We start from the raw sequence: 22,292 nt of genomic DNA on the forward strand, positions 1-22,292 counted from the left end.
GAATCTGCTATTCTGTGAGTCTACAGCTATTGTCAGTAGTAAAAAAAAAAAAGAAAAATCATCTCTTCTATAAGCAACCCCAAAGTTTTATTATAGGAAGCTTGAGTTAAAAGTCTGTGATATGTTGTAAATCACAGAAGACACAATGCAACTGCAGAGAGAGATTGAAAAGATAGTTACTCCTGGGTTAGCCAACCAAATGAACTTTTTGGCCAACCCAATATAAATAAGCTTTTTAATTGGTACACAACCTGCTGGTTGGATCAATTTCACCAAGGGTAACCTGTGAAAGAAGAAAAACTAATTGGATGCATTTGAGATGGTGCTCACTGCAAGTAAACAACAAGAATGGTATGAAATTATTGTCCAAGAAACAAAATATACAGTGACTTGAATTTGGAGGACATCATGCATTTGAGTGAGCTTAGTGGCAGATTTCATTCCTAGATGTTGGCTCATTAAGATATTACCGCCACCCTCCCCCCATGGATACATGTATACGTGTGGCTGAGCCCCTTTCTGGCTCACCTGAAACTATCACAATGTTGTTAATCGGCTATACCCCAGTACAAAATGTTTTTGGTGTTGAAAAAAAAAAAAGATATTCCCCCTCCAATAAATTTTCTCATTTTATAAATGTTTTAAGATATGCATAGTCTTCTTAAAAGTAATTGCTTTCTCCGTCTGATTTACTTAGTGTGATAATCTCTAGGTCCAACTCATGTTGCTGGAAATGACATTATTTCATTTTTTATGGCTAACATTATTTCATTTTTTATGGCTAACATTCCACTGTATACATGTTCCACATCTTTGATCACTGATGGACACTTAGATTGCTTCCTTGTCTTGGCTGTTGTAAACAGTGCTGCTGTGAACACTGGGGTACATGTATCTTTTCAAATTAGACTTCTTGTGCTTTCTAGATATACACTCAGGAGTGGGACTGCTAGATCGTATGGTAGTTCTATTGTTAGTTTTTTAAGGAACGTCCACAGTTCTCCATAGCGGCTGCACCAATTTGCATTCCCACTAACAGTGTAGGAGGGTTCCCTTCTCGCCACACTCTCTCCAGTATTTATTGTTTGTAGACTTTTTGATGGTACCCAATCCTACTTGTGTGAAATGATACCTCATTGTGGTTTTTTATTTGCATTTCTCTAATAATCAACCGTGTTGAGCATCTTTTCACATGTCTGTTGGCCATCTGTATATCTTCTTTAGAGAAACGTCTATTTAGGCCTTCTGCCCATTTTTTGATTGGGTTGTTTTTTATGTTACTGTGTATTTTGGAAATTAACCCCTTTTTGGTTGGACCATTTGCAAATATTTTCTCTCATTCTGAGGGTTGTATTTTCATCCTGTTTATGGTTTCGTTGGCTATGCAGAAGCTTTTGATTAGGTCCCATTTGCTTATTTTTGCTTTTATTTCTTTTATGTGAAATTAAAAAAAATAATACAAATGAATCTATTTACAAAATGGAAAACAGACTCACAGACATAGAAAACAAACTTGTGGTGGCCAAAGGGCAAAGGGAGGTAGGAGGAGGGACAAATTAAGAGCTTGGGATTAATATATATATACTCCTTGGAAGAAAAGTTATGACCAACCTAGATAGCATATTGAAAAGCAGAGACATTACTTTGCCAACAAAGGTCCGTTTAGTCAAGGCTATCGTTTTTCCAGTGGTCATGTATGGATGTGAGAGTTGGACTGTGAAGAAAGCTGAGCACCGAAGAATTGATGCTTTTGAACTGTGGTGTTGGAGAAGACTCTTGAGAGTCCCTTGGACTGTAAGGAGATCCAACCAGTCCATTCTGAAGGAGATCAGTCCTTGTTGTTCATTGGAAGGACTGATGCTAAATCTGAAACTCCAGTACTTTGGCCACCTCATGTGAAGAGTTGACTCATTGGAAAAGACTCTGATGCTGGGAGGGATTGGGGGCAGGAGGAGAAGGGGATGACAGAGGATGAGATGGCTGGATGGCATCACTGACTCGATGGACGTGAGTCTGAGTGAACTCTGGGAGTTGGTGTAGGACAGGGAGGCCTGGCGTGCTGCGATTCATGGGGTTGCAAAGAGTCGGACACGACTGAGCGACTGAACTGAACTGAACTATTATATATAAAGTAGACAAGGATTTACTGTATAACAGAGAACAATACTGAATATCTTATAATAACCTGCAATGGAAAATATATATAACGGAATCACTTTGCTATCCACCTGAAAGTAACACAATATTGTAAATCAACTATACTTCAATTTTTTAAAAGTAATTGCTAATTTTCAAATAGCTATTCTCCTCAGAAACAATACTGGAAAGTAGTATTCTGCTTTTGCTTGAACTGTGAAATCAAGACCTCAATATATAAATAATTAACCGAAATACCTTTAATACATCTATACATCTTCACTCCACAGACAAAACAGTGATGATGAAGGAGTCTCTGGAATAACCTACAGAGTTTTACGATCATTTATGATCTGATTCATCCTGAGACATGTCTGCCATGTACACAGAGGGCAAGGGGCAATTAGATTTTCACCACTAAGCTACGTACGGGCCCAAAGGAGCTGTTACTATAGAGGGAAACAAAGGTTCCCTCAGGAAACTATACTTAGCTATGTATGTTAATATGGTCCGCAATTTCAATGTGGATTTCAACATGCATGCTAGAACTCATTAAAATATGATTGCTGTAATTTAAGGGGCTGACTCTAAGTTTCTAGCAGTCTTACATAAGATGTTATTTCATATATTTACTCAAAGTGTACTCCAATAAAATAATCTTGTATTTTGTCATTGAAAATTATTATCTTATTCTTTGTGTGCATATGAACTTATGGAGTATTTGTGACTTTATAGATGAAAGGATTCTATGCATAGTTAATTGGTTAAAGTTTCCTATTGATTTAAGTGTACAAACAAAGGAAAAAGAAACTGAACAAAGATCCCTGGGCCTCAGGGGCTTCTCCTAATTTCTGACTGATTGACTATATGCTTGGCCAAGTCACTTGACCCTTCTGAGTCTCATTTTAATACACAAAAAAGAGGGGAAAGACATTAAATTATTTATGTCATCTCATTAAAAAAACCCCAGGTGATTTCTAGAGATACATATTCATATATATATATGTATGTATAACACACACATACACACTGTTAAGAGGATATAGCTCTCTTGCATATAAGATAAAGATATAAACGGTTAAAGGGAAGGCTGAGGAAGATTGGGGCAGTTAATCCTTCAAAAGGCTTTTAGTTCTAGTATTTTGGGAATCTGTATTTGAAAACAAGTACACAGTTTATTTTACTTGAGTCTTACATGCTCTCTGTTTCCATGCTTTCCAGTATAATGTCAACAACGAGACAAATAATGCTCTAAAAACATATTTTTAGAAGAAATTATATTCTGAAAGTATTTAAATCAGAATGTATTTTACAAAAACTGTTTTAAGAACTTGATGACAATTAAAGTGCAATATTAAGGTATTTACTTTGTACGTTTGAAAATTAAGTTCATCCTGCACTAGTTACAAATTTATATACACATTTCAGTTCTGTATTTGATTGATATGATTTTACTGAGTCTCCATTGCTTCACAGTAATTCTCAGTTGTGGTAAAAAAGAAAATATTCTTTTAAATCAGATTTTAAAACTAAGCTCAATATTGCACTTACTTTTCAGTCTTCTTTGTTATATTGACTATTCATTTTAGGTACATTTTTCTAAGTATGTTTTAGTTATAGGAACATGGTTTTGTTTGCTACTTATTGGTTTCACGCTTATTTTTATCTGGAGGAAATTAACTCATTGACATTCTCTGTGTATTTCTGAGCCCTTCTTTATAGCATTACCTGAGAATGGGGGTGATAAAAATAGGACTCATCCCTAATGGATTTCTGGTTGTTATGATGGTGGCTGCCTGAAGTGTGTGCTGAGAATAGTAAGATCATTCCACATATCTGCAAAGAGGGACATTATCAGTTTTGCAATGTCTGCTCTGGAAGCTGGGCAGGTGAAGTTTTAGCCTTTATATTTACTCTGTGTTTCCTCCCTCTGTGTTAGTGGTCCAGTGACACACAGCATTATCTGCTCCATGGTGTTCTGTGTACTATTATTTTGTCTAGATTATATTTTCCATGATTAAACAATGAGGATCCATCATATACTTTCATGAATTTCTAAATTTTTTCATTAAAAAATATAGGAAGTAGAAATACCTAAACTGTTCCAAGTTAACCTCTTTCAATAATGATAATAAAATTTATAGCGTATGTGTGTGTATTTAATTTGGCACTAGATGGTAAGGTTTTAGTTTCTTGGGCTGACACAGAAAAAGCATACAATTCAATGTTATCAGCCAACTGCAGTCTCCTATATGCTAGGCACTGTACCAAGTGATTAACATATAAAACCTATAACATTTAACTTTCATAAAAGCATTTTAGAGATTCTGAAAAAAAGAGATACACAGAGATTAATCACTTTGCTCAAACCATAGTTGCAGCAAGGAACATGTGACTACACAAACACATGGCCAAAATATCCAGCTACTTGTACTCTTAGTAATTATACTATGACTTTCCCTTATCATTTCTAGTGTAGCACAACTGAAAGTAATTATAAAATAAATTTAGCTGTGGGAGTTTTAAACCAGTAGATTCCTATGACTGGGAGAAATCAATCTTGTTTGGGAAAGTAGGGTAGGTTGGAAAGTAGCTGTTAGAAAAAGAAACCAAAGTTTCCAGAAGAGGTCTGAATTTTTACAGTGATGAAAATGTGTTCCAATTATAAAATATCAAATATATTTGCTTTTGATAATACAAATATCAGATTAAAAGGAGCCGAGTCTACTAAAATGCAGAGAACCTACACATTTTTTTTATTAAGTTAAGAGTAAATTAGGACTTGGTTTAGGTAATTTTAGATAAGTTCTACAAATATTTTATGTTTCATTCCTAAAACAGGAGCTTCTATATGATTCTCTCAGAGATGTTGATATAGAGAGTATATTTAGCGAGCTTCTGTATTTTGCTTAAGGATCAGGCCTTCTATTAGGTAAAAAACAAAACAAAATATGACTTTCAACTGTAAAATATGAGCTCACTGAAGTAGGACAAACTTTATCTCCAGCCTACCCTCTATCCCAGGGTTGCCCCACAGAACCCCAGGGCTCATTAAGTGAAAGTGAATGTCTCTCAGTTGTGTCCAACTCTTTGTGACCCCATGGACTATACAGTCCATGGAATTCTCCAGGCCAGAATACTAGAGTGGGTAGCCTTTCCCTTCTCCAGGGGATCTTCCCAACCCAGGGATCAGACCCAGGTCTCCTGCATTGCAGGTGGATTCTTTACCAGCTGGGCCACCAGGGAAACCCAAGAATACTGGAGTGTGTAGCCTATCTCTTCTCCAGGGGATCTTCCCAAAGCAGGGATCGAACCCAGGTCTCCTGCATTGCAGGTGGATTCTTTACCAGTTGAGCCAAAAGGGAAGCCCAAGAATACTGGAGTGGGTAGCCTATCCCTTCTCCAGGGCATCTTCCCGACCCAGGAATCAAACTGCAGTCTCCTGCATTGCAGGCGATTCTTTACCAACTGAGCTAGCATCAGGGCTCATAATGTGCTTTGAACCCCACCCACCCCAGCCTTCTTGACTGATGAGAAAGTAGTTACCACAGAGGTTACTGTGTATCAGAGTTTGTAAAACTAGGTTGTGGCTGCTGGGCCAGGGCTGGAATTCATGCTGTGTCCCCACTGGAGATGGCCCTTGGGTACATGGATGGAAAATGGGGAAATTCCACAAACTGCTAAAGAAAAAACAAAAACAAAAAACTGACTCTTCCTGAAAATCTGTTCCATCATAGGAATAACAGGAGAGCTTCACCCACAGTACTTGGAAAAGCTAAGGAGAAGGTGGACACTAAGGAGGCCAGAGGTTGTAGATGACTGTATCCTTGAAATAGAACAAGGAAACAATGGTTTCCTTACTGCAGGATGTGGCAGAAGAATGTTTCCAAAAGGAAAGAGTCGGGTAGGTAAATTGACCATTAACAGAAACAAAGATAGGAAGAAGAATTAAAACACATTATGAGTAAGTCTCAAAAAAATGTCTGGTTGTTACATAGAAAGCTTTAGAACTCTACTAAGATAACTAGGTCAGGTGCAGGAGGGCCAAGAGGAGCTACTCCATGTTCAAGGTCAGGAGGGGCGGCTGTGAGGAGCTCCCCCTCGTCCAAGGTAAGGAGCAGCAGCTGCGCTTTGCTGGAGCAGCCGTGAAGAGATACCCCACGTCCAAGATAAGAGAAACCCAAGTAACATGGTAGGTGTTGTGAGAGGCATCAGACGGCAGACACACAAACCATAATCACAGAGAACCAGCTAATCTAATCACACGGACCACAGCCTTGTCTAACTCAGTAAAACTAAGCTATGCCGTGTGGGGCCACCCAAGACGGGTGGGTCATGGTGGAGAGGTCTGACAGAATGTGGTCCACTGGAGAAGGGAATGGCAAGCCACTTCAGTATTCTTGCCTTGAGAACCCCATGAACAGTATGAAAAGGCAAAATGAGAGGATACTGAAAGAGGAACTCCCCAGGTCGGTAGATGCCCAATATGCTACTGGATATCAGTGGAGAAATAACTCCAAAAGAATGAAGGGATGGAGCCAAAGCAAAAACAATACCCAGTTGTGGATGTGACTGGTGATAGAAGTAGGGTCTGATGCTGTAAAGAGCAATATTGCATAGGAACCTGGAATGTCAGGTCCATGAATGAAGGCAAATTGGAAGTGGTCAAACAGGAGATGGCAAGAGTGAATGTCGACATTCTAGGAATCAGCGAACTGAAATGGACTGGAATGGGTGAATTTAACTCAGATGACCATTATATCTACTACTGCGGGCAGAAATCCCTCAGAAGAAATGGAGTAGCCATCATGGTCAACAAAAGAGTCGAAAATGCAGTACTTGGATGCAATCTCAAAAACGACAGAATGATCTCTATTTGTTTCCAAGGCAAACCATTCAATATCACAGTAATCCAAGTCTATGGCCCAACCAGTAACGCTAAAGAAGCTGAAGTTGAACAGTTCTATGAAGACCTACAAGACCTTTTAGAGCTTTAGACATCTTTAGAAAAAGATGTCCTTTTCATTATAGAGGACTGGCCAGGGGTAACAGGCAAATTTGACCTTGGAATACGGAATGAAGCAGGGCAAAGGCTAATAGAGTTTTGCCAAGAAAAGGCACTGGTCATAGCAAACACCCTCTTCCAGCAACACAAGAGAAAACTCTACACATGGACATCACCAGATGGTCAACACCGAAATCAGATTGATTATATTCTTTGCAGACAAAGATGGAGAAGCTCTATACAGTCAGCAAAAACAAGACTGAGAGCTGACTGTGGCTCAGATCATGAACTCCTTATTGCCAAATTCAGACTTAAACTGAAGAAAGTAGGGAAAACCACTAGACAATTCAGGTATGACCTAAATCAAATTCCTTATGATTATACAGTGGAAGTAAGAAATAGATTTAAGGGACTAGATCTGATAGATAGAGTGCCTGATGAACTGGGGAGGCCTTGAAATAGCTGTGAAAAGACGAGAAGCGAAAAGCAAAGGAGAAAAGGAAAGATATAAGCATCTGAATGCAGAGTTCCAAAGAATAGCAAGGAGAGATAAGAAAGCCTTCCTCAGCGATCAATGCAAAGAAATAGAGGAAAACAACAGAATGGGAAAGACTAGAGATCTCTTCAAGAAAAATAGAGATACCAAGGGAACATTTCATGCAAAGATGGGCTTGATAAAAGACAGAAATGGTATGGACCTAATAGAAGCAGAAGATATTAAGAAGAGGTAGCAAGAATACACAGAACTATACAAAAAAGATCTTCATGACCAAGATAGTCACGATGGTGTGATCAGTCACCTAGAGCCTGACATCCTGGAATGTGAAGTCAAGTTGGCCTTAGAAAGCATCACAAGGCCGGGGGGGGGGGGGGGTCTTAAGATGGCAGAGGAATAGGACGAGGAGACCACTTTCTCCCCCACAAATTCAACTAAAGAACATTTAAATGCTGAGTAAATTCCACAAAACAACTTCTGAATGCCGGCAGAGGACATCAGGCACCCAGAAGAGCAGCCCAGTGTCTTCGAAAGGAGGTAGGAAAAAATATAGAAAACAAAAAAAGAGACAAAAGAGGGAGGGATGAAGCTCCGTCCTGGGAAGGGAGTCTTAAAAAGAGAGAAGTTTCCAAACACCAGGAAACATTCTCACTGCCGAGTCTGTGGAGAGCCCTGGAACCAGAGGGCAACAAAATCGGAAGGAAAAATAAATAAATAATTTAAACCCACAGATTACGTGTCCAACTGTAACTCCCCCAGGGGAGAAGCAGCGCAGACGCCTGCATCCGCCACTAGCAAGCGGGAGCTGGGCAGGGAGGCTCGGGCTGCATTGCTTAGAGTAAGGACCGGGCCTGAATGCCCCGAGGACAATCTGAGGAACTAACTTGTGGTAGCAAACCAGACTGCGGGATAACTACCATGTGAAAAGCCCTAACTAAGACACTGCCAGGCCCGCTCACAGAACAAAGGACTGAACAGAGCTAGCTCGCTGCAGACCATCCCTCTCCAGTGACAGGCAGCCAAAGCCGGAAGGGGGTAATGGCAGCCCCACAGAGACATTATCTACCAAACTGCAAGCAGGCTTCTTTGCTAAGATTTCTTGGGGTTCTGGACGGTCAACATCCACCTGAGAAGGTGTGCCGGTTGTACATCCAGAAAACTGAGTGGCAGGGACGGGGGAGGAGATAAATCGCAGTGACCGTGCTCACCAAACACCTCATCACCTGAGCTGCTTGGACCTGGGAAGGGCACAAAACGAAGGCCCAACTGAATCTGCACCTCTGAGGACTACCCGAGTGCCTGAACCTGAGCAGCTTAGACCTGGGAGGTGCATGCAGCCCAGGGCTGGCCTTGGATGGTTCCTGGCAGAGCAACCTAGAGCCTGAGCAGTGTGGACAGGGAGGGCACATGCGCCGTGAGCAGGGGCAGGCCCAGTGTGGCTGAGACACTGTGAGCACACGCCAGTGTTATTTGTTTGCAGTGTCCCTTCCTCCCCACAGCACGACTGAACAAGTGAGCCTAAAAAAGTGTCCACCACCGCCCCCTTGTGTCAGGGCGGAAATCAGACACTGAAGAGACCAGCAAACAGAAGAAGCTAAAACAGAGGGAACTGCCTTGGAAGTGACAGGTGCAATAGATTAAAACCCTGTATTTAGTACCGACTACATAGGAAGGAGCCTACAGATCTTGAGAAATATAAGCCGGACCAAGGAACTATCCGAAAATGAACTGATCCCACACTGCCCACAGCACCACCAAAGAAAGTCCTAGATATATTTTTACTATTTTTACTATCATTCTTTTTTTTTTTTTAATTTTTAAGTCCTCTATTATTCCTTTAATTTTCATTTTTATAACCTACTATTACTTTGCAAAAAAAAAAGAGACCCTATTTTTTAAAACAAACTTCATATATATATATATTTTTTTTTGTTATAATTTTTGTGACATTTTTTTCCTTCTTTTCTTTAATATTATATTTTTGAAAATCCAACCTCTACTCTAGATTTTTAATCTTTGCTTTTTAGTATTTGTTGTCAATTCTGTACCTTTAAGAACCCAATTTTCAGTACCCATTTTCACTTGGGAGCGAGATTACTGGCTTGACTGCTCTCTCCCTCTTTGGACTCTCCTTTTTCTCCACCAGGTCACCTCTGTTTCCTCCCTCCCCCTGCTCTTCTCTACCCAACTCTGTGAATCTCTTTGTGTGTTCCAGACAGTGGAGAACACTTAGGGAACTGATTACTGGCGGGATCTGTTTCTCTCCGTTTGATTCTCCCCTTTATCCTCCTGGCCACCTCTGTCTCCTTCCTCCCTCTTCTCTTCTCTGTATAACTCTGTGAACATCTCTGAGCAGTCCGGACTTTGGAGTGCACATAAGGAAGTGACTTATGGCTAGCTTGCTCTCTCCTCTTTTGATTCCACCTCATCTCATTCAGGTCACCTCTAACTCCCTCCTCCCTCTTCTCTTCTCCATGTAACTCTGTGAACCTCTCTGGGTGTCCCTCACTGTGGAGAAACTTTTCATCTTTAACCTAGATGTTTTATCAATGGTGCTGTATAAATGGAGAAGTCTTGAGACTACTGTAAAAATAAGACTGAAAACCAGAAGCAGGAGACTTAAGTCCAAATTCTGAGAACACCAGAGAACTCCTGACACGAGGGAACATTAACCGACAGGAGCTCATCAAAAGCCTCCATACCTACACTGAAACCAAGCACCACACAAGGGCCAACAAGTTCCAGAGAAAGATATACCATGCAAATTCTCCAGCAACACAGGAACACAGCCCTGAGCTTCAATATACAGGCTGCCCAAAGTTACTCCAAACCCACTGACATCTCATAACTCATTACTGGACACTTCATTACACTCCAGAGAGAATAAATCCAGCTCCACCCACCAGAACACCGACACAAGCTTCCCTAACTAGGAAACCTTGACAAGCCACCCGTACAACCCCACTCACAGCGAGGAAACGCCATAATAAAGAGAACTCCACAAACTGCCAGAATACAGAAAGGCCATCCCAAAGACAGTGATATAAACAAGATGAAGAGACAGAGGAATACCCAGCAGGTAAAGGAACAGGATAAATGCCCACCAAATCAAACAAAAGAGGGAGAGATAGGGAATCTACCTGATAAAGAATTCCGAAGAATGATAGTGAAAATGATCCAAAATCTTGAAATCAAAATGGAATCACAGATAAATAGCCTGGAGGCAAGGATTGAGAAAATGCAAGAAAGGTTTAACAAGGACCTAGAAGAAATTAAAAAAGAGTCAATATATAATGAATAATGCAATAAATGACATCAAAAACACTCTGGAGGCAACAAATAGTAGAATAACGGAGGCAGAAGATAGGATTAGGGAAGTAGAAGATAGAATGGTAGAAATAAATGAATCAGAGAAGAAAAAAGAAAAATGAATTAAAAGAAATGAGGACAATCTCAGAACCTCCAGGAAATATTAAATGCCCCAACATTCGAATCATAGGAGTCCCAGAAGAAGACAAAAAGAAAGACCATGAGAAAATACTTGAGGAGATAATTGTTGAAAACTTCCCTGAAATGGGGAAGGAAATAATCACCCAAATCCAAGAAACCCAGAGAGTCCCAAACAGGATAAACCCAAGGTGAAATACCCCAAGACACATATTAATCAAATTAACAAAGATGAAACACAAAGAACAAATATTAAAAGCAGCAAGTGAAAAACAACAAATAACACACAAGGGGATTCCCATAAGGATAACAGCTGATCTTTCAATAGAAACTCTTCAGGCCAGGAGGGAATGGCAGGACATACTTAAAGTGATGAAAGAAAATAACCTACAGCCCAGATCCTTACTGTACCCAGCAAGGATCTCATTCAAGTATGGAGAAATCAAAAGCTTTTCAGACAAGCAAAAGCTGAGAGAATTCAGCACCACCAGACCAGCTCTCCAATAAATGCTAAAGGATCTTCTATAGATAGGAAACACAAAAAGGGTGTATAAACTCGAACCCAAAACAAAAAAGTAAATGGCAACAGGATCATACTTATTAATAATTACCTTAAACATAAATGGGTTGAATGCCCCAACCAAAAGACAAAGACTGGCTGAATGGATACAAAACAAGACCTCTATATATGTTGTCTACAAGAGACCCACCTCAAAACAGGGGACACATACAGACTGAAAGTGAAGGGCTGGAAAAAAATATTCCATAAAAGTAGAGATCAAAAGAAAGCAGGAGTAGCAATACTTATATCAGATAAAATAGACTTTAAAACAAAGGCTGTGAAAAGAGACAAAGAAGGACACTACATAATGATCAAAGGTCAATCCAAGAAGAAGATATAACAATTATAAATATATATGCACCCAACATAGGAGCACTGCATATGTAAGACAAACGCTAACAAGTAAGAAAGGGAAAATTAACAATAACACAATAATAGTGGGAGACTTTAATACCCCACTCGCACCTATGGATAGATCAACTAAACAGAAAATTAACAAGGAAACACAAACTTTAAATGATACAATAGACCAGTAAGACCTAATTGATATCTATAGGACATTTCATCCCAAAACAATGAATTTCACCTTTTTCTCAAGTGCACATGGAACCTTCTCCAGGATAGATCACATCCTGGGCCGTAAAGCTAGCCTTGGTAAATTCAAAAAAATTGAAATCATTCCAAGCATCTTTTCTGACCACAATGCAGTAAGATTAGTTCTCAATTACAGGAGAAAAACTATTAAAAATTGCAACATATGCAGGCTGAACAACACGCTGCTGAATAACCAACAAATCACAGAAGAAATCAAAAAAGAAACCAAAATATGCATATAAACGAATGAAAATGAAAACACAACAACCCAAAACCTGTGGGATACTGTAAAAGCAGTGCTAGGGGGAAAGTTCATAGCAATACAGGCACACCTCAAGAAACAAAAAAAAGTCAAATAAATAATTCTACACCTACAGCAAGTAGAAAAGGAAGAAATGAAGAACCCCAGGGTTAGTAGAAGGAAAGAAAACTTAAAAATTAGGGCAGAAATAAATGCAAAAGAAACAAAAGAGACCATAGCAAAAATTAATAAAGCCAAAAGCTGGTTCTTTGAAAGGATAAATAAAATGGACAAACCATTAGCCAGACTCATCAAGAAACAAAGGGAGAAAAATCAAATCAATAAAATTAGAAATGAAAATGGAGAGATCACAACAGACAACACAGAAATACAAAGGATCATAAGAGACTACTATCAGCAATTATATGCCCATAAAATGGACAATGTGGAAGAAATGGACAAATTCTTAGAAAAGTACAACTTTCCAAAACTGAACCAGGAAGAAATAGAAAATCTTAACAGATGCATCACAAGCACAGAAATTGAAACTGTAATCAGAAATCTTCCAGCAAACAAAAGCCCAGGTCCAGATGGCTTCACAGCTGAATTCTACCAAAAATTTAGAGAAGAGCTAACACCTATCTTCCAGAAAATTGCAGAGGAAGGTAAACTTCCAAACTCATTCTATGATGCCATCACCCTAATACCAAAACCTGACAAAGATGCCACAAAAAAAGAAAACTACAGGCCAATATCATTGATGAACATAGATGCAAAAATCCTTAACAAAATTCTAGCAATCAGAATCCAACAACACATTAAAAAGATCATACACCATGACCAAGTGGGCTTTATTCCAGGGATGCAAGGATTCTTCAATATTCACAAATCAATCAATGTAATACACCACATTAATGGCACGCCACTCCAGTACTCTTGCCTGGAAAATCCCATGGACGGAGGAGCCTGGTAGGCTGCAGTCCATGGGGTTGCTAAGAGTTGGACACAACTGAGTGACTTCACTTTCACTTTTTGAGTTTCATGCATTTGAGAAGGAAATGGCAACCCACTACAGTGTTCTTGCCTGGAGAATCCCAGGGGCAGGAGAGCCTGGTGGATTGACGTCTATGGGGTCACACAGAGTCGGACATGACTGAAGTGACTTAGCAGCAACAGCAACAAATTGAAAAATAAAAGCCATAGGATTATCTCAATATATGCAGAGAAAGCCTCTGACAAAATTCAACATCCATTTATGATAAAAACTCTCCAGAAAGCAGGAATAGAAGGAACATACCTCAACATAATAAAAGCTATATATGACAAACCCACAGTAAACATTATCCTCAATGGTAAAAAATTGAAAGCATTTCCCCTAAAGTCAGGAACAAGACAAGGGTGCCCACTCTCACCATTACTATTCAATATAGTTTTGGAAGTTTTGGCCACAGCAATCAGAGCAGAAAAAGAAATAAAAGGAATCCAAATTGGAAAAGAAGAAGTAAAACTCTCAGTTTGCAGATGACATGATCCTCTACATAGAAAACCCTAAAGATGCCACCAGAAAATTACTAGAACTAATCAATGAATATAGTAAAGTTGCAGGATATAAAATCACCATACAGAAATCCCTTGTATACCTATACACTAATAATGAGAAAATAGAAAGAGAAATTAAGGAAACAATTCCATTCACCATTGCAACGGAAAGAATAAAATACTTAGAAATATATCTACCTAGAGAAACTAAAGACCTATACATAGAAAACTATAAAACACTGGTGGAAGAAATCAAAGAGGACACTAATAGATGGAGAAATATACCGTGTTCATGGATCAGAAAAATCAATATAGTCAAAATGAGTATACTACCCAAAGCAATCTATAGATTCAATGCAATCCCTATCAAGCTACCAATGGTATTTTTCACAGACCTAGAACAAATAATTTCACAATTTGTATGGAAATACAAAAAAAACCTCGAATAGCCAAAGCAATCTTGAGAAAGAAGAATGGAACTGGAGGAATCAACCTGCCTGACTTCAGGCTCTACTACAAAGCCACAGTCATCAAGACAGTATGGTACTTGCACAAAGACAGAAATATAGATCAATGGAACAAAATAGAAAGCCCAGAGATAAACCCACGCACCTATGGACACCTTATCTTTGACAAAGGAGGCAAGAATATACAATGGATTAAAGACAATCTCTTTAACAAGTGGTGCTGGGAAAACTGGTCAACCACTTGTAAAAGAATGAAACTAGAACACTTTCTAACACCATACACAAAAATAAACTCAAAATGGATTAAAGATCTAAACGTAAGATCAGAAACTATAAAACTCTTAGAGGAGAACATAGGCAAAACACTCTCCGACATAAATCACAGCAGGATCCTCTATGACCCACATTCCAGAATATTGGAAATAAAAGCAAAAATAAATAAATGGGACCTAATTAAAATTAAAATCTTCTGCACAGCAAAGGAAACTATAAGCAAGGTGAAAAGACAGCCTTCAGAATGGGAAAAAATAATAGCAAATGAAGCAACTGACAAACAACTAATCTCAAAAATATACAAGCAACTCCTGCAGCTCAATTCCAGAAAAATAAACAACCCAATCAAAAAATAGGCCAAAGAACTAAACAGACATTTCTCCAAAAAAGACATACTGATGGTTAACAAACACATGAAAAGATGCTCAACATCACTCATTATCAGAGCAAATCAAAACCACATGAGGTACCATTTCACGCCAGTCAGAATGGCTGCTATCCAAAAGTCTACAAGTAATAAGTGCTGGAGAGGGTGTGGAGAAAAGGGAACCCTCTTACACAGTTGGTGGGGATGCAAACTAGTATATGCCACTATGGAGAACAGTGTGGAGATGCCTTAAGAAACTGGAAATAGAACTGCCTTATGACCCAGCAATCCCACTGCTGGGCATACACACCAAGGAAACCAGAATTGAAAGAGACATGTGTACCCCAATGTTCATCGCAGCACTGTTTATAATAGCCAGGACATGGAAGCAACCTAGATGTCCATCAGCAGATGAATGGATAAGAAAGCTGTGGTACAACAGAATGGAGTATTACTCAGCCATTAAAAAGAATACATTTGAAACAGTTCTAATGAGGTGGATGAAACTGGAGCCTATTATACAGAGTGAAGTAAGTCAGAAAGAAAAACACCAATACAGTATACTAACGCATATATATGGAATTTAGAAAGATGGTAACTATGACCCTGTATGTGAGACAGCAAAAGAGACACAGATGTATAGAACAGTCTTTTGGACTCTATGGGAGAGGGAGAGGGTGGGAGGATCTGGGGGAACCGCACTGAAACATGTATACTATCATATAAGAAATGAATCGCCAGTCCAGTTTCGATACAAATGCTTGGGGCTGGTGCACTGGGATGACTCGAAGGGATGGTACAGGGAGGGAGGTGGGAGGGGGGTTCAGGACGGGTAACACGTGTACGCCTGTGGTGGATTCATGTTGATGTGTGGCAGAACCAATACAATATTGTAAAGTAAAAAAAAAATTAATTAAAAAAATAATAAAAGAAAGCATCACTACGAACAAAGCTAGTGGAGGTGATGGAATTCCAGTTGAGCTATTTCAAATCCTGAAAGATGATGCTGTGAAAGTGCTGCACTCAATATGCCAGCAAATTTGGAAAACTCAGCAGTGGCCACAGGACTGGAAAAGGTCAGTTTCATTCCAATACCAAAGAAAGGCCATGCCAAAGAATGCTCAAACTACTGCACAATTGCACTCATCTCACACGCTAGTAAAGTAATGCTCAAAATTCTCCAAGCCAGGCTTCAGCAATACGTGAACCATGAGCTTCCAGATGTTCAAGCTGGTTTTAGAAAAGGCAGAAGAACCAAAGATTAAATTGCCAACATCTGCTGGATCATCGAAAAAGGAAGAGATTTCCAGAAAAACATCTATTTCTGCTTTATTGACTATGCCAAAGCCTTTGACTGTGCCTCTTGAAAAACCTATATGCAGGTCAGGAAGCAACAGTTAGAACTGGACATGGAACAACAGACTGGTTCCAAATAGGAAAAGGAGTATGTCAAGGCTGTATATTGTCTCCCTGCTTATTTAACTTATATGCAGAGTACATCATGAGAAACGCTGGACTGGAAGAAACACAAGCTGGAATCAAGATTGCTGGGAGAAATATCAATAACCTCAGATATGCAGATGACACCACCCTTATGGCAGAAAGTGAAGGGGAACTAAAAAGCCTCTTGATGAAAGTGAAAGAGGAGAGTGAAAAAGTTGGCTTAAAGCTCAACATTCAGAAAATGAATATCATGGCATCTGGTCCCATCACTTCAAGGGAAATAGATGGGGAAACAGGCTCCAAAATCACTGCAGAGGGTGATTGCAGCCATGAAATTAAAAGATGCTTACTCCTTGGACGGAAAGTTATGACCAACGGAGATAGCATACTCAAAAGTGGAGACATTACTTTGCCAACAAAGGTCTGTCTAGTCAAGGCTATGGTTTTTCCAGTAGTCATGTATGGATGTGAGAGTTGGACTGTGAAGAAAGCTGAGCACCGAAGAATTGATGCTTTTGAACTGTGGTGTTGGAGAAGACTCTTGAGAGTCCCTTGGCCTGTAAGGAGATCCAACCAGTCCATTGTAAAGGAGATCAGTCGTGGGTGTTCTTTGGAAGGGCTGATGCTAAAGTTGAAACTCCAATATTTCGGCCACCTGATGTGATGAGTTGACTCATTGAAAAGACTCTGATGCTGGGAGGGATTGCGGGCAGGAGGAGAAGGGGACAACAGAGGATGAGATGGCTGGATGGCATCACCGACTTGATGGACATGAGTTTGAATGAAATCCGGGAGTTGGTGATGGACAGGGAGGCCTGGCGTGCTGCAATTCATGGGGTTGCAAAGAGTCGGACATGACTGAGCGACTGAACTGGGCTGGACTGAACTGAAGATAACTAGAGTACACAGATAAGAGATTCTGACATAGTGGAAAGATATCTCTTCTTCCTGGAGAGATATATTAAATATCAAATATGGAAATGTTTCCTAATTCAACTCTGTCATCTCAAACCAGACCACACTGCAGAGCAATGCATATTTTCATCCTGATTATTTAATGGGTACATGGGCATGCGTAAAAAACACCAAGAATGATGCATATACCAAATATTAATGGGAACTATACTTAAGAATGAAAACTGGAGTCAGGGGTATTATGGAAGGTTTGTGAACTATTTTTTAGCATATTCCAAGTGCTGATTTTTTTAAACGATAATTATATACTGTTTTTACCTTACAATTTTATATGAAAGCAAAACTGGAGCAGTTTTAAATATGCTTAAATACAATCAGTATCACCTTTTTACTCTCTTTGTTTTTATTTTTCTTCCTGTTTGGATTGACGTCATTGACCTACAAGCTGATTTTGTTTTTCTGATAAGAGTGCTGGACAGTACAAAAAAAATAATAATAAAGGACATGAGGTTTGCAAATTAATGCTGCTAGAATATGAACAGAGTCTATGCAGAGCAAAGATGAAACCATCCCTCAGTTTCCCCCGTCTATTGTGCAATCAGATGACTGGATGCTTTCATTACACTCTGTGTATTTCTCTCAAAAACTAACAGGAAGACATTTTGGTAATATTAACCTATTTGAGAATTTTTAAGCAAGCAATCTTGGAAAGCCTTGCTAAGTCGAATTTCCTCTCTTTGTGTTCAACTGTGTGGGAAGGGGAGGTATTTTTTTCCTTTCGTATCTTTATGTATTAAAAAACATTTTCAGGGACTTACCTAGCGGTCTAGTGGTTGAGACTGCTTCCACTGCAGGGGTCACAGGTTTGATTCTTGGACAGGGAACTGCCCTCACTGCAGCGAAAAAAAAAAAAAAAAAAATTCAATCCTTAGTGTTGTGGTGTTGTGTTTCTTCCTTCCTTCCCAGTTTGTTCCTTAGCATTCAGTGCTAAGCAGAATGAACCGCCCCGGCCCCACCCTGCCCCAAATGAAGTGAAAGTCGCTCAGTCGTGTCTAACTCCTTGTGACCCCATGGACTATACAGTGCATGGAATTCTCCAGGCCAGAATGCTGGAGTGGGTAGCCTTTCCCTTCTCCAGGGGATCTTCCCAACCTGGGGATTGAACTCAGGTCTCCTGCATTGCAGGCAGATTCTTTACCAACTGAGCTATCAGGGAACAGTATTATTATTCGACAATATAATAGCAAGAGGTGTCCCTAAATTGAAGGTGGAGGCTCAAGGCAGGTGAGAGGAAGGCAGTGTGATGTGAGGAGGACTCTGCCTCAGTTGCTGGCTTTGGAAATGAGGGAAGGGGCCCTGATCCAGGGAATGGGGGTGGGTTCTAACCTGGAGATGGCAAGGAAGTGGATTCTCCCCAAGAGCCTCTGGAAGGAAGGATGCAGCACAACCCTGTCACCATGGTGATTCTGTCTCTACTGAGACCCATTTCAGATTTCTGACTGCCACAAAGACAATACATTTACACTGTTTTAAGCCACTAATTTTGTGCTACTTTGTTTCCACAGTGATAGAAAATTAATACACCCACCTAGGTGAAAACACAGCCTTACTCTTCCTTGAACCTCCCAGCCAATCAGGCTGGATTAGGGGCCTCTTTTGAGCTCTCAGATGCCACCCCTCCATCCCGCCCTGGGTTGATGTCTCCTAGTCCAGTGGTTACAGAGAAGCCTGAGGATAAATGCTCACTTGTCAGTGGCTCCATCCTTTAATCCCCTGAATCTCTGAGATGACTGCACCCCTAGTTCAGGGATGCTGCAAAAATGCAGAGTATGACTACTGCTTGCTGTGTGCAAATAATCCTTTTGAATAATGTAATTTTACTGTATCATAATTTCCCTATAAGATATGTACTTAGAGTAATTTAGGAGCCAAACACGTGTCTACCATGTTCTAGATTTTGCCGTGTTATCTTACATAAATTAATTTCATATATTTGAAACAATCCTGTGAGGTAACTCCTACTGTTAGTATCATCACCATCATCATCCCTGGCTTATTTATTGGGAAATCAAGCTAAAGCATAGAGAACTTGCTGGCAGGTGCCAAGGTAAGATGCTTTACCATCATCTTGTTTTCAGCCTTGGCAGTGTGCCTCCTGAGCCTGAGTACTTCATCAACACGATCTGACAGCTCTTCAATATGTCCATGTAAAAAAAAAAAAAAAAAGTCTACTGCCATAAATCACCTGTGATGCCAGAGAAGAGACTTTCAGCTCCCCGTGTTCAGGTTGTCATCCCCAGTGTGACGGGTCCAGCCAGGGGAGTGGATGAAAGCTGAAATCACATCACCAGGAACAGATCCTTCAGGAGGGCCTCCAGCCTGGGACACGACGAGGTGTTTCCTCCTGTAAGAGATGCACTGGATTGAAGACAGATCATCTTGCTGTATATTCTCTTGTTCTCATTTAGTAGGAATCCAGATTCATGGTGCACGGTCTTAGAAGGACACTTAGAAGCTTCTGAGAGATGTGGCCTTGCTCTTGATGATAATGCTCCAGAGCCACAGAAATGTGAGGACTTCCCTGGAGATCATGGTAGGTACTGGCTTCCCCAGATACTGGCTCCAGAGCCCAGGTGCCCAGACCTGAGCTGCCAGGAACATCGGCTGCAGGGGGCTCACAGGACACGCTTCCATGGAGATGGGCTCGCCAGGCTTCAACCCAGATCCCATTTACTTTTTAACATATTTACTGAACTAGAACTATTTTGCCCCAATAAAAGCATGTTAATTGACTATTAGCTCTGCTTTGGGATCACTTCACACTTAACAGTTATATACATTTTTACAAGTGACAAGAAAGAGGTAGGGAAAGATTCCTCCCAGCATAAAAAAATTCTTACCTTTCTTGGCCCTGGACTTCACAATGCTGTCTACCATTGGCATATTCTGCATATAGTTTCTAAATTCAGATGTTTAATAAAAATAACATTTTTATTCAGTGATTGGAAAGAGAACCTTCTAATATTTTCTAAATAAAAATATCTGAACTATTCAGAAGGCAAAGGGTTACATAACCTAAGTAGCCATGATACTCACATAGGCTGTTAATCAGGGAAGATAATTGTTATGCATGCCATATGTCAAAACAAAGCTTTCCTGGTGAGAAAAATAGTAGCATCATCTACTCTGTGAAATCTATTTAACTGCTCTTTGAAAAGGGAACATATGAAAAAATTTGTCTGATATATACTGAAAAATGAAACAAAACCCAAAGTAACCATAAAGGTTATAAACTTTCCATATTGGTTTTCCTTCAGAGACATTCAAACATTGAATATGCATTCTCATAAGATAAATTTACAGAAGGAGATTCCAAATACGGGAGTGAAGGTTGTCTCAGTTCACTGAATGTGAACAGAAAAGAACTGTTATAATATTCATAAGCCAATGTGACACAGAAAAGGGGATTTTTCCCCCAAAGCAGAGCACAGCATTTTATAATGCATCTAAGTACAGAATGTATTCATATTCAATAAGCCTAGTTGTAGTTTATAAGATAATAAGGCTTTGTATGAATGACATTCTTGATTTGTTTGAAGAAAATAAATGTTTAATGGCAGGAAAGCATACAATTTAAGGACACATTCTTAAAAAACAGGGTTTTCTTAGTGATTTCCAATGCAATGTTGTAAAAAAGTCCATTTATGCAGGTAAGAAGTTCCCATTTTTACCTTGACTTTGGCAATTTAATGCTAGTTGTCTGTTTCCTTTATTCATCCCACTTCTTTAAAGAGGGAAAAGAAAATGCTGTATCTGTAATAGGATCATAATCATTAAAACATCCTGAAAGGAATGGAGGGGGATGTTCTGATTCCTTTTAGAGTCTTGGCATTTTCAGCCCCTACAGAGAGGAATTAGAAGAATAACTATCACACAGAAGGCTACTTTCAAACCTAAGAGCTATAGAAAGGGGAACAGTTTCAGCTAAAACAAAACAAAACAAAACACTCCACTGAACTATCCTGAAGGTGTATATGAATGAATGCCTGTCCATGTCTGCAGTTATTTGTCTATATTTATCTCAGAAATTATTTTTGCCCTATAAAGGGAAACTAATTCCTACATGATCATTTATATTTAATTTTAAATTTGGGCTGCTTAATGGAAATAAAACATTTATTAAAATAGTAAATATACTAAGCAAGAGGTATAGAAAGCTCCTTTGTATTTACTTACAATGATATTGTCTCTGATATGCAGTCTTCATTAATAACTTATATAAAAAGAAAACACAAGTCTAAACAGCAGTGACCTGAGTAAATATATGGGATGTTGTCAGAGTCCATGGTAACTCAGATTTTAAAGGTCTTCCCCTCTTTCAGAAGAGCATAAAACCTGGTTTCTTACTGTCCCTGGTAATTGAAAATACAGACTAGTGGACAAGAAATTCCTGACATCCACATAGCCAGTGGCTTACTTACCATCTCATAAACTTTCATAGAGGTGAAGCCCACACACCAAATAGTCTGAGGTAACTTCTACCTGCCTTATTCCTCCTCATTCTTTGATTTGAAACCCAAAGTTCAGTGTGATGGTTTAGAGGAAAAGTGTGGCTAACCAAATATCCTGCATAATCACAATACAGAATCATCAGTCTCTGGGTAACCCAAAGGCAGTGTGGTATTTTACACAGTTATTTTAAGACATGTTGTCAGGAAGACACGACCCATTCAAAGGTTTTCTTAGTCACAAGTTGATTAATAACATTTAGAATTTGAAGCAACACATAAGCAGTGATTTGTAAATC

General features: G+C 39.5%; 1 long non-coding RNA gene across 1 annotated transcript; it reads right to left on the reverse strand.

Annotated features, from left to right (window-relative positions):
• Window positions 1-210: 210 nt before the first annotated feature.
• On the reverse strand, window positions 211-20,775 carry LOC133229981 (uncharacterized). Its single transcript, XR_009730687.1, has 3 exons — window positions 19,731-20,775; window positions 18,304-18,378; window positions 211-283 (listed from the first exon to the last, which is right to left on the reverse strand). It is a non-coding gene; the product is annotated as an uncharacterized LOC133229981 (long non-coding RNA).
• Between the last annotated feature and the right edge of the window lie 1,517 nt (window positions 20,776-22,292).

The sequence above is a fragment of the Bos javanicus genome, chromosome 18 (assembly GCF_032452875.1).
Source record: "Bos javanicus breed banteng chromosome 18, ARS-OSU_banteng_1.0, whole genome shotgun sequence".
NCBI lineage: Eukaryota > Metazoa > Chordata > Mammalia > Artiodactyla > Bovidae > Bos > Bos javanicus.